Below are 21,115 nucleotides of genomic sequence, written 5' to 3' on the forward strand. Positions count from 1 at the left end.
GTCTATAAAGGCTTCAGACAGAGTGACGCTCCCACCGTTATATTATAGATAGCCGCCTCAAGCACAGCCACTGCCACTCACAGCCGCCCCAGCACAGCCACGCACAGCCAGCACAGCCACGCACAGCCACCCCCAGCACAGCCACGCACAGCCGCCCCCAGCACAGCCGCCTCCAGCACAGCCACAGCCACGTACAGCCGCCCCCGGCACAGCCACAGCCACGCACAGCCGCCCCCAACACAGCCACAGCCACGCACAGCCGCACCCAGCACAGCCACACACAGCCGCCCCCAGCACAGCCACCTCCAGCACAGCCACGCAAAGCCGCCCCCAGCACAGCCACAGCCACGCACAGCCGCCCCCAGCACAGCCACAGCCATGCACAGCCGCCCCCAGCACAGCCACGTACAGCCACGCACAGCCGCCCCAGCACAGCCACAGCCACGCACAGCCGCCCCCAGCACAGCCACGCACAGCCGCCCCCAGCACAGCCACGCACAGCCGCCCACAGCACAGCCACAGCCACGCACAGCCGCCCACAGCACAGCCATGCACAGCCGCCCCCAGCACAGCCACAGCCACGCACAGCCGCCCCCAGCACAGCCACAGCCGCCCCAGCACAGCCACACACAGCCACCCCCAGCACAGCCAGAGCCACGCACAGCCGCCCCAGCACAGCCACGCACAGCCGCCCCAGCACAGCCACGCACAGCTGCCCCCAGCACAGCCACGCACAGCCGCCCCCAGCACAGCCACGCACAGCCGCCCCCAGCAGAGCCACAGCCACGCACAGCCGCCCCCAGCACAGCCACGCACAGCCGCCCCCAGCACAGCCACCCCCAGCACCGCCGCCCCCAGCACAGCTGCCCCCAGCACAGCCACGCACAGCTGCCCCCAGCACAGCCACAGCCAAGCACAGCCACCCCCCAGCACAGCCACGCACAGCCACCCCCCAGCACAGCTACAGGCATGCACAGCCGCCCCCAGCACAGCCACGCACAGCCGCCCCCCAGCACAGCCATGCACAGCCGCCCCCAGCACAGCCACAGCCACGCACAGCCGCCCCCAGCACAGCCACAGCCACGCACAGCCGCCCCCAGCACAGCCACGCACAGCCGCCCCCAGCACAGCCACGCACAGCCGCCTCCAGCACAGCCATGCACAGCCGCCCCCAGCACAGCCACGCACAGCCGCCCCCAGCACAGCCAAGCACAGCCGCCCCCAGCACAGCCACGCACAGCCGCCCCCAGCATAGCCACGCACAGCCTCCCCCAGCACAGCCGCCTCCAGCACAGCCACACACAGCAGCCCCCAGCACAGCCACGCACAGCCGCCCCATGCACAGCCACGCACAGCCGCCCCCAGCACAGCCACACACAGCGCCCCCAAAACAGCCATGCACAGCCGCCCCCAGCACAGCCACACACAGCGCCCCCAGCACAGCCGCCCCCAGCACAGCTGCCCCCAGCACAGCCACACACAGCTGCCCCCAGGACAGCCACAGCCACGCACAGCCACCCCCCAACACAGCCACGCACAGCCGCCCCCCAGCACAGCCACAGCCATGCACAGCCGCCCCCAGCACAGCCACGCACAGCCGCCCCCAGCACAGCCACGCACAGCCGCCCCCAGCACAGCCACGCACAGCCGCCCCCAGCACAGCCACAGCCACGCACAGCCGCCCCCAGCACAGCCACAGCCACGCACAGCCGCCTCCAGCACAGCCACGCACAGCCGCCCCCAGCACAGCCACGCACAGCCGCCCCCAGTACAGCCACGCACACACACAGCCGCCCCCAGCACAGCCCCTGCCACGCACAGCCGCCCCCAGCACAGCCGCCCCCAGCCCCCAGCACAGCCACGCACAGCCGCCCCCAGCACAGCCACGCACAGCCGCCCCCAGCACAGCCGCCCCCAGCCCCCAGCACAGCCACGCACAGCCGCCCCCAGCACAGCCACGCACAGCCGCCCCCAGCACAGCCGCCCCCAGCCCCCAGCACAGCCACGCACAGCCGCCCCCAGCACAGCCACGCACAGTCGCCCCAGCACAGCCACGCACAGCCGCCCCCAGCACAGCCATGCACAGCCGCCCCCAGCACAGCCACGCACAGCCGCCCCCAGCACAGCCAAGCACAGCCGCCCCCAGCACAGCCAAGCACAGCCGCCCCCAGCACAGCCACGCACAGCCGCCCCCAGCATAGCCACGCACAGCCGCCCCCAGCACAGCTGCCCCCAGCACAGCCACACACAGCAGCCCCCAGCACAGCCACGCACAGCCGCCCCATGCACAGCCACGCACAGCCTCCCCCAGCACAGCCACACACAGCACCCCCAAAACAGCCACGCACAGCCGCCCCCAGCACAGCCACACACAGCGCCCCCAGCACAGCTGCCCCCAGCACAGCCACGCACAGCCGCCCCCAGCACAGCCACCCGCACTCGGGCAGTAGAGCCAGAGAGAGAAAGATGGGAGCAACATATGGCAGAATGGAAACAGGAACAGGCAGAATGGGTGCAGCACATTACAACAGAATGGGGGCACAGGATGGCAACAGCACATGACAGAATGGTTGCACACCATGGGAGCAGCACATGACAGAATGGGGGTGCACGATGGGAGCAGCATATGACAGAATGGGGGCGCACACATGACAGGATGGGGGTGCAGGATGGGAGTACATGACAGGATGGGGGTGCAGGATGGGAGCACATGACAGGATGAGGGTGCAGGATGGGAGCACATGACAGGATGGGGGTGCAGGATGGAAGCACATGACAGGATGGGGACGCAGGATGGGAGCACATGACAGGATGGGGACGCAGGATGGGAGCATATGACAGGATGGGGGTGCAGGATGGAGCAGCACATGACAGGATGGGGGTGCAGAATGGGAGCAGCCCATGACAGAATGGGGCGCAGGATGGGAGCAGCACATGACAGGGCGGCACGGTGGCTCAGTGGTTAGCGCAGCAGCCTTGCAGCGCTGGAGTCCTGGGTTCAAACCCCACTAAGGACAACATCTGCAAAGAGTTTGTATGTTCTCTCCGTGTTTGCGTGGGTTTCCTCCGGGTACTCCGGTTTCCTCCCACATTCAAAAAAACATACTGATAGGGAATTTAGATTGTGAGCCCCATCGGGGACAGTGATGATAATGTGTGCAAAATGTAAAGCGCTGCGGAATATGTTAGCGCTATATAAAAATAAAGATTATTTATTTATGACAGGATGGGGGTGCAGGATGGGAACAGCACATGACAGGACGGGGGCGCAGGATGGAGCAGCACATGTCAGGATGGGGACGCAGGATAGTGCAGCACATGACAGGATGGAGACCATATACTAATATAAATGCTCTCCACCCGGGCGTAGAACGGGTTCAATAGCTAGTATATAGATAGATAGATAGATAGATAGATACTATATAATTGTCTAAGGGTCACTTCCGTCTTTCCGTCTGTTAGTAAAAAGATCTAATGTTACAAATAAGAATAATAAAAAAAAGGTTATTCTCACCCTCCGACGTGCGCGCTGTCCTCGGCAGTGCAAGCGGCAGGTTCCGGTGCTAAGGATGTTATGTGAGAAGGACCGGCCATGACGTCACGGTCATGTGACCGCGACGTCATCACAGGTCCTGCGCTCATACCAACCCTGGAACCGGAAGCTGCTGTGTGCACCGCACACAGGCGACAGGACTACAAGGGGCCCTCGGAAAGTGAGTATATGTTTCTGCTTTATTTTTTAACCTGTTACATACGTGGCTGGGCAATATACTATGTAGCTGGGCAATATACTACTTGACTGGGCAATATACTACGTGACTGGGTAATTTGCTACGTGGCTGGGCAATTTGCTACGTGGCTGGGCAATATACTACGTAGCTGGGCAATATACTATGTAGCTGGACAATATACTACGTGGCTGGGCAATATACTATGTGGGCTGTGCAATATGCTAGGTGGACACGCATATTCTAGAATACCCGATGCGCTAGAATCGGGCCACCATCTAGTATATATATATATATATATATGTATATATATATATATATATATATATATATGCAACTTGTGCCATCGTCCTATATTTATTGTGGGAACTGGGGCCATCGCACTACATATACTATATACAGTTAGGTCCATATATATTTGGACAGAGACAACATTTTTCTAATTTTGGTTATAGACATTACCACAATGAATTTTAAACAAAACAATTCCAATGCAGTTGAAGTTCAGACTTTCAGCTTTCATTTGAGGGTATCCACATTAAAATTGGATGAAGGGTTTAGGAGTTTCAGCTCCTTAACATGTGCCACCCTGTTTTTAAAAGGACCAAAAGTAATTGGACAGATTCAATAATTTTTAAATAAAATGTTCATTTTTAGTACTTGGTTGAAAACCCTTTGTTGGCAATGACTGCCTGAAGTCTTGAACTTATGGACATCACCAGACGCTGTGTTTCCTCCTTTTTGAGGCTCTGCCAGGCCTTCACTGCGGTGGTTTTCAGTTGCTGTTTGTTTGTGGGCCTTTCTGTCTGAAGTTTAGTCTTTAACAAGTGATATGCATGCTCAATTGGGTTGAGATCAGGTGACTGACTTGGCCATTCAAGAATATTCCACTTCTTTGCTTTAATAAACTCCTGGGTTGCTTTGGCTTTTTTTTTTTGGTCATTGTCCATCTGTAGTATGAAACGACGACCAATCAGTTTGGCTGCCTTTGGCTGGATCTGAGCACACAGTATGTCTCTGAATACCTCAGAATTCATTCGGCTGCTTCTGTCCTGTGTCACATCATCAATAAACACTAGTGACCCAGTGCCACTGGCAGCCATGCATGCCCAAGCCATCACACTGCCTCCGCCGTGTTTTACAGATGATGTGGTATGCTTTGGATCATGAGCTGTACCACGCCTTCACCATACTTTTCTCTTTCCATCATTCTGGTAGAGGTTGATCTTGGTTTCATCTGTCCAAAGAATGTTCTTCCAGAACTGTGCTGGCTTTTTTAGATGTTTTTTAGCAAAGTCCAGTCTAGCCTTTTTATTCTTGATGCTTATGAGTGGCTGCACCGTGCAGTGAACCCTCTGTATTTACTTTCATGCAGTCTTCTCTTTATGGTAGATATGGATATTGATACGCCGACCTCCTGGAGAGTGTTGGTCACTTGGTTGGTTGTTGTGAAGGGGTTTCTCTTCACCATGGAGATTATTCTGCGATCATACACCACTGTTGTCTTCCGTGGGCGCCCAGGTCTTCTTGCATTGATGAGTTCACCAGTGCTTTCTTTCTTTCTCAGGATGTACCAGACTGCAGATTTTGCCACTCCTAATATTGTAGCAATTTCTCGGAAGGGTTTTTTCTGTTTTCGCAGCGTAAGGATGGCTTGTTTCACCTGCATGGAGAGCTCCTTTGACCGCATGTTTACTTCACAGCAAAACCTTCCAAATGCAAGCACCACACCTCAAATCAACTCCAGGCCTTTTATCTGCTTAATTGAGAATGACATAGCGAAGGGATTGCCCACACCTGTCCATGAAATAGCCTTGGAGTCAATTGTCCAATTACTTTTGGTCCCTTTAAAAACAGGGTGGCACATGTTAAGGAGCTGAAATTCCTAAACCCTTCATCCAATTTTAATGTGGATACCCTCAAATGAAAGCTGAAAGTCTGATTTTCAACTGCATCTGAATTGTTTTGTTTAAAATTCATTGTGGTAATGTCTATAACCAAAAGTAGAAAAATGTTGTCTCTGTCCAAATATATATGGACCTAACTGTATGTGGGGCAGTGGGATGCCTTCATACTATATATATCATCATACATCATTTGCGGCTGTGGGGCCACCATATTCCATATAGGGGGCTGTAGGGACATGATACTATATATAGAGGGGATACGGGAACATCATACTATATATAGGAAGCTGTGAGGTGCATAATATCGCAATTAGAGAGCTGTAGGGGACCATCATACTATATATAGAGGGTTTTGGAGACATACTATTTGTGGGGAGCTATAGTATATATAGGAAACTTTAAAGTCTCATACTATATATAGGAAACAGTTGGGACATCATATTGTATATAGGGGCTATGTAGCCATTTTACTATATATAGGGAGTTTTGGGGTCCTCAATGTATATTAAAGTGGTATTGGGGGCTGTAGGACCATCATTCTGTATATACAAAGCTGTGTGGGTGCTCAGAGGACATTATTTGTTATGAATGGGCACATTATTAGTTTTGATAGGGGCACTCAAGATCCTTTTTTTTGGGGGGGACAGTGTTACTTTAAGTGAGCACTCAAGGGTATTTGTTGCTGAAATGGGGCACTTGGGATATTATATCCTTCAAAGGCACATACATGTTGTTGCACAGTAGGGGCATTACTACTTTCTGTGGGATACTTTAATTTTGGGGGGTGGGAGTAATCCTAGTAATGACACAATTGATTAAATATTGGGGTCAGTGGTCCACACTGCAGGTGCACACAGAGTGGGGAGTTTTTGTAGGTTGGGAATAGATGGGGACGGCGCTAGAAATGTGAGAAGTCAAATGTACCTTTGTTGTAATCTGTGCAGATGAGCCCTGACTGGAGAAGTTGTCATGTCGGTCTGGGCTAGATAGAAATGTGAACGATCTGAATCAGAAAGAACTTCATGTGTAAGTTACTATATATAACTGTACTGTAATCACTTGTTCTGCGGAACTGGTATCTACCAATATACGGTTACTGTTAGGTTGTAATATTGCTCTTTTTAGATAACTTTTTTTAAATTCAGTACCAGTTAAATGTAATTCAGTCATAGTAAAGGGTGTATGGTGGTATCATTGGTCTTTGTATAGAAAGTAGTTTCATATAGAGGTAATTGTGATATTATAATATTATGTATTCGCTGTGTAGTGGTGACAGTAGTAGGCACTGTGTAGCCGTATTGTATGTATGTTTGTAAGTAAGCTCCGTTATGGCACCATATCTAAGCAGTAAACTTGGTTCTAGTACTGTATCAATGTAGTAATCTAGAATAGATTATGGTACCGTATGTATGCCGTAATCTCGGTATTGCTCCAGTTTCTGTGTAGCAGGCTTGGTTTCATGTAGTAGACTTATTAAGCTCGGCTCTATTCCCTTATCTCTGTAGTAAGCTCGGTCCTGCTCCCATATCTCTGTAGTAAGCTCTGTCCTGCTCCCATATGTCTGTAGTAAGCTCGGTCCTGCTCCCATATCTCTGTAGTAAGCTCGGTTCTGCTCCCTTATCTCTGTAGTAAGCTCCGTTCTGCTGCTTTATCTCTGTAGTAAGCTCCGTTCTGCTCCCATATCTCTGTAGTAAGCTCGGTTCTGCTCCCTTATTTCTGTAGTAAGCTCCGTTCTGCTCCCATATCTCTGTAGTAAGCTCGGTTCTGCTCCCTTATCTCTGCAGTAAGCTCCGCTCTGCTCCCATATGTCTGTAGTAAGCTCGGTTTTGCTCCCATATCTCTGTAGTAACCTCTGTTTTGCTCCCATATCTCTGTAGTAAGCTCCAATCTGCTCCCACATTTCTGTAGTAAGCTCTGTTCTGCACCCATATCTCTGCAGTAAGCTCTGTTCTGCTCCCCTATCTCTGTAGTAAGCCACGTTCTGCACCCATATCTCTGTAGTAAGCTCTGTTCTGCTCCCATATCTCTGGAGTAAGCTTGGTTCTGCTACCATATCTCTGCCGTAACCTCCGTTCTGCTCCCATATCTCCGGAGTAAGCTTGTTTCTGCTCCCATATCTGTGGAGTAAGCTTGGTTCTGCTCCCATATCTTAGCAGTAAGCTCGGTTCTGCTCCCATATCTCCGGAGTAAGCTTGGTTCTGCTACCATATCTATGCAGCAAGCTCCGTGCTGTTCCCATATCTATGAACCAGCCTCTTTTTAAAGCCTGTTATCTCTGCTACTTTTATGCAGTGGCCAGAGATTATTAGGAAAAAGGAGGGCCACTGCAACTGAAGGGCTACTGCCTTGTGATTGCCCCCCAGGCTGAAAAGTGGCAGCCAGCCCCTGGTCACAAGATATAACAATTTTCCCATTACCTCTCTGTATAATTCATTATTCGGTAACAGATTCTGTTCACTATTTATTTCCTTCAGATAGTTGTTTTTTTTTTGCATCTTTCAATCCAAATGTTTCGATTATGTCTTGAATCATGTGATTTGGAAACTCCCGTCTTCTTCTCTTTCTATCTGTATTCATAAGTTGTTTCCCATTTCCCAGATCTTTAATCTCGAAGTGTTGATCCAAAGTTTTCGCGATTTCCACTTCATCCCTTTCTTTTTCAAAACAAACTAAAATATCGTCCACATACATCAGCACATAGATCCACCTGTCTGTCAGTCTCTGTGTATATAGACAGGGATCCGCTTTGCTTCTTTGAAAATGTTCATTTTATGAGTACTTCTGTGATTTTATCATTCCATGCTTTAGTGGCTTGTTTTAAAACAATATATACACTGCTCAATGCAATGCTGGAGACACTGGGGCAGATGATTGCTGGACACACTGGGGCAATGCTGGAGACACTGGGGCAGATGATTGCTGGACACACTGGAGCAATGCTGGAGACACTGGGGCAGATTGCTGAACACACTGGGGGCAATGCTGGAGAACACACTGGGGCAATGCTGGGAACACTGGGGCAGATTGCTGGACACCCTGGGGCAATGCTGGAGACACTGGGGCAGATTGCTGAACTCACTGGGGGCAATGATGGAGGACACACTGGGGCAATGCTGGAGGACACACTGGGGCAGATGATTGCTGGAGACACTGGGGCAATGCTGGAGACACTGGGGCAATGCTGGAGACACTGGGGCAGATTGCTGGACACACTGGGGGCAATGCTTGAGGACCCACTGGGGCAGATGATTGCTGGATACACTGGGGCAATGCTGGAGACACTGGGGCAGATTGCTGGACACACTGTCTGGGGGCAATGCTGGACACTCTGGGGCAATATGCTGGACATACTGGGGCAGATTGCTGGACACACTGGGGCAATATGCTGGACATACTGGGGCAGATTGCTGGACACACTGGGGGCGGGACTGTAGGCATGGGCAGAATGTAGATACGGGGCATGATTGGAGACACGTTGCAGAATGAAAGACATGGGGCAGGATTGGATCATGGGGCGGGATGGATACGATGGGGCAGGATGGGGAGATCATATGGGGTAGAATGGATGCTCATGAGGGCAGGATGGGAGAACATATGGCTGGAGCCAGGAATGAGATACACGGGGCCAGGATAGGGAATATTATTACCATAGGGGCTAATTAAGGGATATTATTATTGCCGTGATGTATTTATTTTATTGTTTGAGTATACTGTTTTAAATGGGGGGGCGGTCCTGTTACTGTGCAGAGTGACACTATATCGCCTTTTTTTCTTCATGTGGTGTAATGTAGACATTGGGAAAAATTAAGTAATGTGTTCTGCAAGCGGACCTTGAGATAGCTGTGTTATTTCCTGCAGAAACGAGCCCTGGCTGGGAGAAATGATGGCGGTCTGTGCTGGATGAAAGATGAAGGACTTCACCTAGAGACGTCACTGGTGAGTCAGTGTGTTACCTATACACTGACACTATACACTGTATACTATATACAGAGCTCCTGTGTATAATGTCACCAGTGATCGCTGTATAACCTCTACACAGACACTGCATACTAGGTACAGATCTCCTGTGAATACTGGCACTTATGGTGATAGTATTGTGTTTTTGTTTATTTATTACTGATCAGTATTGTAGTATTCAGTCACTATGTGGTGGTAATATGTGGTCTGGAAATGGTGTTGCGGTATTTGTCCCTTGTATGAGCTATTTGGTCACCAAGTGGTGGTAATATGTGGTCTTGACATGGTGCGGTGGTATTTGTTCCTTGTATGTGATATTATTCGATCACTGTGGTTGTAATTTGTGGTCCGGTCATGGTGCGGTGGTATTTGTTCCTTGTATGTGATATTGGTCATTTTAAAAATTGAAAAATAAATCAAAATATACCTAAATTGTATTGCATATTTTAACAAATATTTAATAGGCTACAGTAGAGTAGGGCCCGGCCATTTTTCTGGAATAATCTGGTTCAGGTATATCATGACCCCCGTCACATGACCCCCCCTCACATGACCCCCCGTCACATGACCCCCCGTCACATGACCGGGGGGGCCCACAGTGTCTGAACAGCACGGGGCCCTGGCTACCCTTAATCCACCCCTGATTATTATTATTATTCTTCAATGCCTTCATCTTGCAGGAACTGCTGACACACTCCAGCCACATGATGTCTGGCATTGTCCTGCATTAGGAGGAACCCAGGGCCAACCGCACCAGCATATGGTCTCACAAGGGGTCTGAGGATCTCATCTCGGTACCTAATGGCAGTCAGGTTACCTCTGGTGAGCACATGGAGGGCTGTGTGGCCCTCCAAAGAAATGCTATCTACACTATTACGGACCCACTGCCAAACCGGTCATGCTGAAGGATGTTGCAGGTAGCAGATCGCTCTCCACGGCGTCTCCAGACTCTGTCATGTCTGTCACATGTGCACAGTGTGAACCTGCTTTCATCTGTGAAGAGCACAGGCCGCCAGTGGCGAATTTGCCGATCCTGATGTCCTGTGGCAAATGCCAGGCATCCTGCGCGGTGTTGGGCTGTGAGCACAACCCCCATCTGTGGACGTCGGGCACTCAGACCATCCTCATGGAGTCGGTTTCTAACCACTTGTGCAGACACATGCACATTTGTGGCCTGCTGGAGGTCATTTTGCATGGCTCTGGCAGTGCTCCTCCTGTTCCCACTTGCACAAAGGCGGAGGTAGCGGTCCTGCTGCTGGGTTGTTGACCTCCTACGGCCCCCTCATGACTCCTGGTGTACTGGCCTGTCTCCTGGTAGTGCCGCCAGCCTCTGGACACTATGCTGACAGATACAGCAAACCTTCTTGCCACAGCTTGCATTGATGTGCCATCCTGGATGAGCTGCACTACCTGAGCCACTTGTGTGGGTTGTAGAGTCCATCTCGAGTGTGAAAACACAACCAACATTCAAAAGTGACCAAAACATCAGCCAGAAAGCATTGGTACTGAGATGTGGTCTGTGGTCTCCACCTGCAGAACCACTCCTTTATTGAGGGTGTCTTGATAATTGCCAATAATTTCTGTTGTCTATTCCATTTGCACAACAGCATGTGAAATTGTCAATCAGTGTTGCTTCCTAAGTGGACAATTTGATTTCACCAAAGTTTTATTTACTTGGAGTTATATTCTGTTGTTTGAAGCGTTCCTTTTATTTTTTTGAGCAGTGTACTTTTCCGTAGCTTACAAACCATGCTTGGTTTCCTTTTATCCTTGATCCTGGGGGTTGTTCCATATATAAATGTCTAATGTTAAGACTCTCCATTCAAAAATACTGCCTTTATATCCAGATGTTTCAACTGCATTTGTTTCGTTGCTGCAACTGCAAACAAAGTTCTGATTGTGGTGTGTTTGACAATTGAAGCAAATGTCTCATCATTGTCTTCTCCATATTTCTGAGAATAGCCTTTAGCTACGAGTCTTGCTCAGTATCGATCAGCTGTGACATCTGCTTGGCATTTTACTTTAACCCCTTTACCCCCCGAGGGTGGTTTGCATGTTAATGACCGAGCCAATTTTCACTATTCTGACCACTGTCCCTTTATGAGGTAATAACTATGGAACGCTTCCATAGATCACAGTGATTCTGAAAATGTTTTCTCGTGACATATTGTACTTCATGATAGTGGTAAAATTTCTTTGATATAACTTGCGTTTTATTTGTGAAAAAAACTGAAATTGGGTAAAAATTTCACAATTCTCCAACTTAGAATATTCATGCCCTTAAATCACAGAGATATGGCACACAAAATACTTAATAACATTTCCCACATGTTTACTTTACATCAGCACAATTTTGGAACTTAAATTTTTGTTGTTAGCAAGTTATAAGGGTTAAATTTAAACAGCGATTTCTCATTTTTACAACACCATTTTTTTTGGAGACCACATCACATTTGAAGTCAGCTGTGAGGGGTCTATATGATGGAAAATACCCAAAAGTGACATCATTCTAAAAACTGTACCCTCAAGGTGCTCAAACCCACATTTAAGAAGTTTGTTAACCCTTTAGGTGCTTGACAGGAATTTTTGGAATGTTTAAAAAAAAATTAACATTTACCGTATATACTCGAGTATAAGCCGAGATTTTCAGCCCAAAATTTTGGGCTGAAAGTGCCCCTCTCGGCTTATACTCGAGACACGGTGGGCGGCAGGGTCGGTGGGTGAGGGGGAGAGGGCGCTGAGGCATACTCACCTAGTCCCGGCGATCCTGACGCTCCCTCTGCCCTCACACGGTCTTCGGGTGCTGCAGCTCTTCCCCTGTTCAGCGGTCACGTGGGACCGCTCATTAGAGAAATGAGTATGCAGCTCCACCTCCCATAGGGGTGGAGCCGCATATTCCTTTCTCTAATCAGCGGTGTCGGTGACCGCTGATAGAGGAAGAGGCTGCAGCACCGAAGACCGTGTGACAGGCAGTGGGAGCGGGACACCGGAAGCAGGTAAGTATGTAATATTCACCTGTCCGCGTTCCACATGCCGGGCGCCGCTCTGTCTTTGCGTCCTCTTGCTCTGACTGTGCAGGTCAGAGGGCGCGATGATGACGCATATAGTGTGCGCGGCGCCCTCTGCCTGATCAGTCAGTGCGGAGAGACGCCGGGACGGGACGCTGTGGAGCTGCAAGCAAGAGAGGTGAGTATGGCATTTTTTTTTTTTTTTATTGCAGCAGCAGCAGCAATGGCACAGCTTTATATGGCACAGCTATGGGGCAATAATGAACGGCGCAGAGCACTATATGGCAGCTATGGGGCAATAATGAACGGCGCAGAGCACTATATGGCACAGCTATGGGGCAATAATGAACGGTGCAGAGCACTATATGGCAGCTATGGGGCAATAATGAACGGCGCAGAGTACTATATGGCAGCTATGGGGCAATAATGAACAGTGCAGAGCACTATATGGCACATCTATGGGGCAATAATGAACGGTGCAGAGCACTATATGGCACAGCTATGGGGCAATAATGAACGGTGCAGAGCACTATATGGCAGCTATGGGGCAATAATGAACGGTGCAGAGCAATATATGGCAGCTATGGGGCAATAATGAACGGCGCAGAGCACTATATGGCACAGCTATGGGACAATAATGAACGGCGCAGAGCACTATATGGCACAGCTATGGGGCAATAATGAACGGTGCAGAGCACTATATTGCAGCTATGGGGCAATAATGAACGGCGCAGAGCACTATATGGCACAGCTATGGGGCAATAATGAACGGCGCAGAGCACTATATGGCAGCTATGGGGCAATAATGAACGGCGCAGAGCACTATATGGCACAGCTGTGGGACAATAATGAACGGCGCAGAGCACTATATGGCACAGCTATGGGGCAATAATGAACGGTACAGAGCACTATATGGCAGCTATGGGGCAATAATGAACGGCGCAGAGCACTATATGGCACAGCTATGGGACAATAATGAACGGCGCAGAGCACTATATGGCACAGCTATGGGGCAATAATGAACGGTGGAGAGCACTATATAGCAGCTATGGGGCAATAATGAACGGCGCAGAGCACTATATGGCAGCCATGGGGCAATAATGAACGGCGCAGAGCACTATATGGCAGCTATGGGGCAATAATGAACGGCGCAGAGCACTATATGGCAGCTATGGGGCAATAATGAACGGCGCAGAGCACTATATGGCAGCTATGGGGCAATAATGAATGGTGCAGAGCACTATATGGCACAGCTACGGGGCAATAATGAACGGCGCAGAGCACTATATGGCACAGCTATGGGGCAATAATGAACGGCGCAGAGCACTATATGGCAGCTATGGGGCAATAATGAACGGCGCAGAGCACTATATGGCACAGCTATGGGGCAATAATGAACGGCGCAGAGCACTATATGGCACAGCTATGGGGCAATAATGAACGGTGCAGAGCACTATATGGCACAGCTATGGGGCAATAATGAACGGTGCAGAGCACTATATGGCACAGCTATGGGGAAATAATGAATGGCGCAGAGCACTATATGGCACAGCTATGGGGTAATAATGAACGGTGCAGAGCACTATATGGCACAGCTATGGGGCAATAATGAACGGTGCAGAGCACTATATGGCACAGCTATGGGACAATAATGAACGGTGCAGAGCACTATATGGCAGCTATGGGGCAATAATGAACGGTGCAGGGCACTATATGGCACAGCTATGTCGCAATAATGAACGGTGCAGAGCACTATATGGCAGCACAGCTATGGGGCAATAATGAGCGGTGCAGAGCACTATATGGCACAGCTATGGGGCAATAATGAACGGCGCAGAGCACTATATGGCACAGCTATGGGGCAATAATGAACGGCGCAGAGCACTATATGGCACAGCTATGTGGCAATAATGAACGGCGCAGAGCACTATATGGCACAGCTATGGGGCAATAATGAATGGTGCAGAGCACTATATGGCACATCTATGGGGCAATAATGAACGGCGCAGAGCACAATATGGCACAGCTATGGGGCAATAATGAACGGTGCAGAGCACTATATGGCACAGCTATGGGGCAATAATGAACGGTGCAGAGCACTATATGGCACAGCTATGGGGCAAGAATGAACGGTGCAGAGCACTATATGGCACAGCTATGGGGCAAGAATGAACGGTGCAGGGCACTATATGGCACAGCTTTCTATGGTACATCTATGGGGAAATAATGAACGGTGCAGAGCACTATATGGCACAGCTATGGGGCCATAATGAACGCTATGGAGCATCTATTTTTATTTTTGAAATTCACCGGTAGCTGCTGCATTTTCCAACCTAGGCTTATACTCGAGTCAATAAGTTTTCCCAGTTTTTTGTGGCAAAATTAGGGGGGTCGGCTCATACTCGGGTCGGCTTATACTCGAGTATATTCGGTAACTGTTTTTTCACAAAAAAATGTACTTCAGATCCATTTTTTCATTTTACCAAGGATACCAGGAGAAATTGGACCCCAAAAGTTGTTGCAAATTTGTCCTGAGTACACTGATACCCCATATTGGTAAACCACTGTTTGGGTCCATGGCAGAGCTCGGAAGGGAAGGAGCGCCGTTTGAGTTTTCAATGCAAATTTGGCTGGTATTGAGATTGGACGCTATGTTGCGTTTGTAGAGCCCCTGATTTGCCTAAACAGTGAAAACCCCCCCCCCCCCCCAAAAGTGACACCATTTTGGAAACTAGACCCTCTAAGGAACTTATCTAGATGTGTGGTGAGCACTTTCAACCCCCAAGTGCTTCACAGAAGCTTATAACATACAGCCGTAAAAATAAAAAATCATATTTTTTTTACAAAAATGATTTTTCGCCCCAAATTTTTATATTTTCACAAGGGTAACAGGAAAAATTCGACCCCAAAAGTTATTGTACAATTTGTCCCGAGTATGCTGATACCCTATATGTGGGGGTAAATCACTGTTTGGGTGCACAGCAGAGCTTGAAAGGGAAGGAGCAGCAATTGACTTTTTGAACGCAGAATTGGCTGGAATTGAGATCGGACGCCATGTCGCATTTGGAAAGCCCCTGATGTGCCTTAAAAAGTGGAAACCCCCCAATTCTAATTCCAACCCTAACCCCAACACACCCCTAACCCTAATCTCAACCCTAACCATAACCCTAACCACAAACCTTACCCTAACACACCCCTAACCCTAATCCCAACCCTAACCCTAATCCAAACCTAACCATAACTTTAGCCCCAACCCTAACCCTAACTTTAGCCCTAACCCTAATGGGAAAATGGAAATAAATACATTTTTTATTTTAATAATTTTCCCTAACTAAGGGGGTGATAAAGGGGATTTGATTTACTATTTATAGTGGGTTTTTATGTTTGGCAGCTGTCACACACTAAAAGACGCTTTTTATTGTAAAAAATAGTTTTTTGCATCATCACATTTTGAGAGCTATAATTTTTCCATATTTAGGCCCACAGAGTCATGTGAGGTCTTGTTTTTTTTGTGGGATGAGTTGACATTTTTATTGGTACCATTTTTGGGCACATGACATTTTTTGATCGCTTTTATTACGATTTTTGGGAGGCAGAATGAAGAAAAACCAGCAATTCATGAATTTCTTATAACGTTTCGCCTGTGGTAAAATTGATATAGCAGTTTTATTCTTCAGGTCAGTACGATGACAGCGATACCTCATTTATATCATTTTTTTTATGTTTTGCCGCTTTTATGCAAGAAAAACTATTTTATATAAAAATTATTATTTTTGCATCACTTTATTCTGAGACCTATAACTTTTTTTCTGATGATGCTGTATGGTGGCTCCTTTTTTGCAGGACAAGATGACGTTTTCAGCGGCACCATGTTTATTTATATCCGTCTTTTTGATCTTGTGTTATTCCACTTTTTGTTCGGTGGTATGATGATAAAGCAGTTTTTTTGCCTTGTTTTTTTTATGGGGTTCACTAAAGGGGTTAACTAGTGGGCCAGTTTTATAGGTTGGAGCATTACGGACCCGGCGATACTAAATATGTGTACTCTTATTGTTTTTTTTTCTTATTTACATAAAGAAATGTATTTATTGAAAAATATTTATTTTTTTCTTCTTTATTTAGGAATATAAAAAAAAATAAAAATTTTTACGCATGCAAATATTTTTTTTTACTTTTTTACATTGTCCCAGGATTGGGCATTACTATATAAAGTCAGATCGCACTGCTCTGTATCAGATCAGCGATCTGACAGGCAGTGAAAGGAAGTTTGCCGGTGCCTGCTCTCAGCAGGCACTGAGAAGCCACCTCCCTACAGGACCCGGAAGGACCCCGCGGCCATCTTTGAGCCGGGGTGTCTGAAAGGAGAACCTCAGGACAATGCGATAACATCACTTTGTCCTGAGAGAAGAATGCAAGGAGCCCCCTCCCTTCACAATGCGATGCTTCTCGATGCCTCTACTGGCACTGGAACTCTGCGATCTTGTTTGATCGCTTTGTTCCGGGGATTAAAGTGCCGGGAGCAGTCCGTGACCCTTCCTGGCACTTAGTGCCGGGTGTCAGCTGATTCTCACAGCTGCGATCGGCCACACACCACCTGTGTGCGCGGTCGATCGCGATGACGTACTATCCCGTCCATGGTCAGTCGGGCCCAGGGCACATGGATGGGATAGTACGTCAGATGGCAGAAAGGGGTTAAAAACCCATTTACATGCTATAGCCTTTTTTTTTGTAGTTCTGTCAGTGTCCATGTCTTTGAATCATGCATGGATTTTATTTCTGTTTCTGCAGCCTTTATCCATTTGTTGGCCTCTTCTTCTGAAAGTTGAGATATGTCCTCCCAAGGTGTAGGTTCATAAATTTTATTTGTACTTACCTTGTATGAAAGATGTTGAGGTAGTCTTCCCTTGTTTTCTCTTATTGAGTGCCTTGGTTCTGTGTCTGTATGGAGCTGTATCTCTTGACTTTCAGTTTTTTTTATTTTCATCGATTTCCACTTCTTTCTCATCAGATGTTCACGCAATTATATCACTGTCGTTTCTCTCATTTTTCGTCTCCAGTGATGTCATTATGTCATCATTTAGATCTTCAATGAATGTTACTCACTGTGATTCTGTCTGTCTTGGGATCTAGGATTCTGTATCCTTTGCAATTGTCACTTTATCCAACAAATATTCCTTCAATAGCTCTGTTTTGAAGTTTGTAGCTTTTTCTTCTGGAATAAACACAAAAACTTTGCAACCAAAAACTATTAAATTATTCACACTTGCTTTCTTCCCTTGCCACAGTTCATATGGGTTTTTTTTTTCAGTTTTCTTGAAAAAAGTCTATTTTGCAGATAAGTAGCTGCCATTGCTACTTCACCCCAGTATTTCTCTTTGGAGTCTGTTAGCATACATCTTATCATTTCAGAGTTCTGTTTTTCCTTTCAGCTACACCGTTCTGTTCAGTTGTGTATGTGGAGCGCCCCCAGACACAGGGCCACAGGTTACTCGGTACCGGTCCTCTCTGTCTCAGTTCTGGGGCTGTCACGGTGGCTGGATCCGGTCCGTGACCCTGATAAGGGGCGTCCAATAAAAGGGGTGATGGTAGCTTGTCAAGGTTTCGTGACACCACCTGTGGTATTCGGCCAGTGAGACCGACGCTGCTTGGGGTCCACTGGGGTGATGTTATGGCAGCTAGATGGTATACCTTCCCACAGGTGAAGTGTGTCCCCAGGGCTTCCCGATAATGTAGATGGCGATGGTGTGAGGTGCAGTCAATAACGAGGACACAAGGTTGCAGTCTCTTTACCTCTTTACTGAAGGCTTCAGGATCCACAATCCAGAGCACGGTTATCAGGGCTGTCTGAGACCGGCCGGTCCGAAGGCACATCCAGAGTTCCCTTTGCAGGTGGAAATCGTGGCCTACCACTAGCGCCTGTGTGTTGTAGTGCTTCCCTGCTGAGCATTCGGGATTGTCCTCACAACTTCTGTTCTCGTTCGTTCCAGTTCTTTCTAGTTCTTTCTATTCTCCGTCTCCCAGGTTTGTTATGGCTAGGACGCACCCATTTGACGGGAAGGCTCTGAGCTCTTCCAGGACCCTAGAGATGCCCCTCTCCACGCGTTGCCCCCTATGTCTGCTTAGGTGATGTAAGGTAGACAGCCAACCTATAATTAACTGTCCTGCAGTATTTGAAGTAAGGCATAAAGTCAGTTACTTCCTCGGTGTTTTGGGCACCGGCTACGTGCCTCAGTAGGATGTTGCCGTTCTCCAGGCACGACTCCTACTGGCTCTCCTTTGTGCTTTGATCTCGTTTCTCACTGTCCACAATATCCTTCGCTTCGTGTCTTTTCTTTGGATGCCACCGCAGATAGCGCAGGCGCGGCTCCGTAACGTTCTATCCTTGTCGCTAGGTGCCTGCCAGGTTCCCACGCCTGACAGGGACCCCCCTGAATCTTCCCCCTGCAACACCCCTGCCACGGGATGTTGCCTGAACAAAACCCAGTCAGCTTCTGACTAACTTCCTATCCAACCCCTAGTTTTACCAGTGTGAGGAGTGGCCTAATAAATAAAACCCTTTGCTCCCCCTAGTGGCCGGAGTGTGAAGTATAATGTGTGCTGGTGATACCTGGTCAGATGAACTCCTTTAGTGCCATCAGGCGTACCATCACTCCCCTTAGTGGCAGAGCGATACTACTGCAATGACCAGGTCTCTGGGGCGCTGTATATGGAACAGTCTTTTGATGCTTTATTCCATTCTGTCTTAAGGAGTTTTCTATTTGGTGTCCTGTAAATTCGCCTCCATTTTCACTTCTGATGATAATAATAATAATCTTTATATAGCGCTAACATATTCCGCAGCGCTTTACAGGTTGCACACATTATCATCACTGTCCCATTTGGGGCTCACAATCTAAATTCCCTATGAGTATGTCTTTGGAATGTGGGAGTAAACCAGAGTACCCGTAGGAAACCCACGCAAACAGGGAGAGAACATACAAACTCTTTGCAGATGTTGTCCTTGGTGGGGTTTGAACCCAGGACTCCAGCGTTGCAAGGCTGCTGTGCTAACCACTGCGCCACCGTGCTGCCCTGATTGGCTTCCTCTGACACTTTTTATTTATAATAATAATAATAATTTTTATTTATATAGCGCCAACATATTCCGCAGCGCTTTACAAATTATAGAGGGGACTTGTACATACAATAGACATTACAGCATAACAGAAATACAGTTCAAAACAGATACCAAGAGGAGTGAGGGCCCTGCTCGTAAGCTTACAAACTATGAGGAAAAGGGGAGACACGAGAGGTGGATGGTAACAATTGCTATAGTTATTCGGACCAGCCATAGTGTAAGGCTTGGGTGTTCATGTAAAGCTGCATGAACCAGTTAATTAATTTTTTTTTTTTTTTTTTTTTTTTTTTAATATAGGCCACACAGGGATCGTTAGGTTAATGCATTGAGGCGGTAGGCCAGTCTGAACAAATGAGTTTTTAGGGCACGCTTAAAACTGTGGTTATTTGACTTTGTCACAGTTTTCTAAATTTTCAAAAACTTCACTTTTGTTCTTTATCAAGTATGTGACTGTGTATCTTGAGTAGTCATCTATGAAGGTCACCATATATCTATAACCTCCTGATGTGGTCACTTTCATGGGTCCACATTATCAGTGTGTACCAGGTCAAATGGTCTTGTGCTTTTTGTCTCACTCTTTTTAGGTATAGATACTCTTGTAGCTTTAGATTTTATACAACATTCACATTTTGCGGTAATTGAGCAATCAGATATCAGTAGGTCTTTTGTCAAATTCTTCTTTTGTAACACCATTATACTCTAAGGATGTTTGTGTCCTAGATGTCTATTCCACATATGAATACAATTCTTGTGATCATGTGTACATAACTTCATCTGTTCCTTTACTGTGTCTAGATGATATAATTGTTCACCTGCTGTGACATTAATTCCTACCTTATCTCCCGCTAGGATTGTTCAATTATTATCTTTGAATTTTACAGTAAATCCTTAGGTTGTCAGATGCTTTAAAGGATGTGTTATATGTCCCAGGACTAGAAGGAGGATTGTTATGATCCTCCCTCTAGTCCTGGGACATATAACACATCCTTTACTAGTAATTTTGAATTATGCCCAAATCTATCAGAACAGATTAGCATTCCTTGTCCAATACCTTCTGCGGTTAATTTACTCCCATCTGCAAGATAAATTGCTTCCTTCTTATTTTCATCAAGTTCAGTAAAGAAGCTTTTATCACTAGTCATGTGACTTGGTGCTCCTGAGTCAATAAACCAGCCTGACGATGACTCTTTATCAGTTACGTTAAATGTGCCATTCCAGTGATCTGCATGTGGGTTAGAAATTGTGCTTTTTACATTCTGTTTATTCTCCTTTTGGTGTAATTTCTGTTGTTCTGCTTTCCATATAGTACAGGCTTTCTTTAAATGTCCCTTTTTCTTACATCTGAAACATTCTCTTGTCTCTCTATTATGGGACTTCTTTTCTGTCGCTTTAAGAGCA

This window comes from Ranitomeya imitator, chromosome 3 (genome assembly GCF_032444005.1).
Source record: "Ranitomeya imitator isolate aRanImi1 chromosome 3, aRanImi1.pri, whole genome shotgun sequence".
Taxonomy (NCBI): domain Eukaryota; kingdom Metazoa; phylum Chordata; class Amphibia; order Anura; family Dendrobatidae; genus Ranitomeya; species Ranitomeya imitator.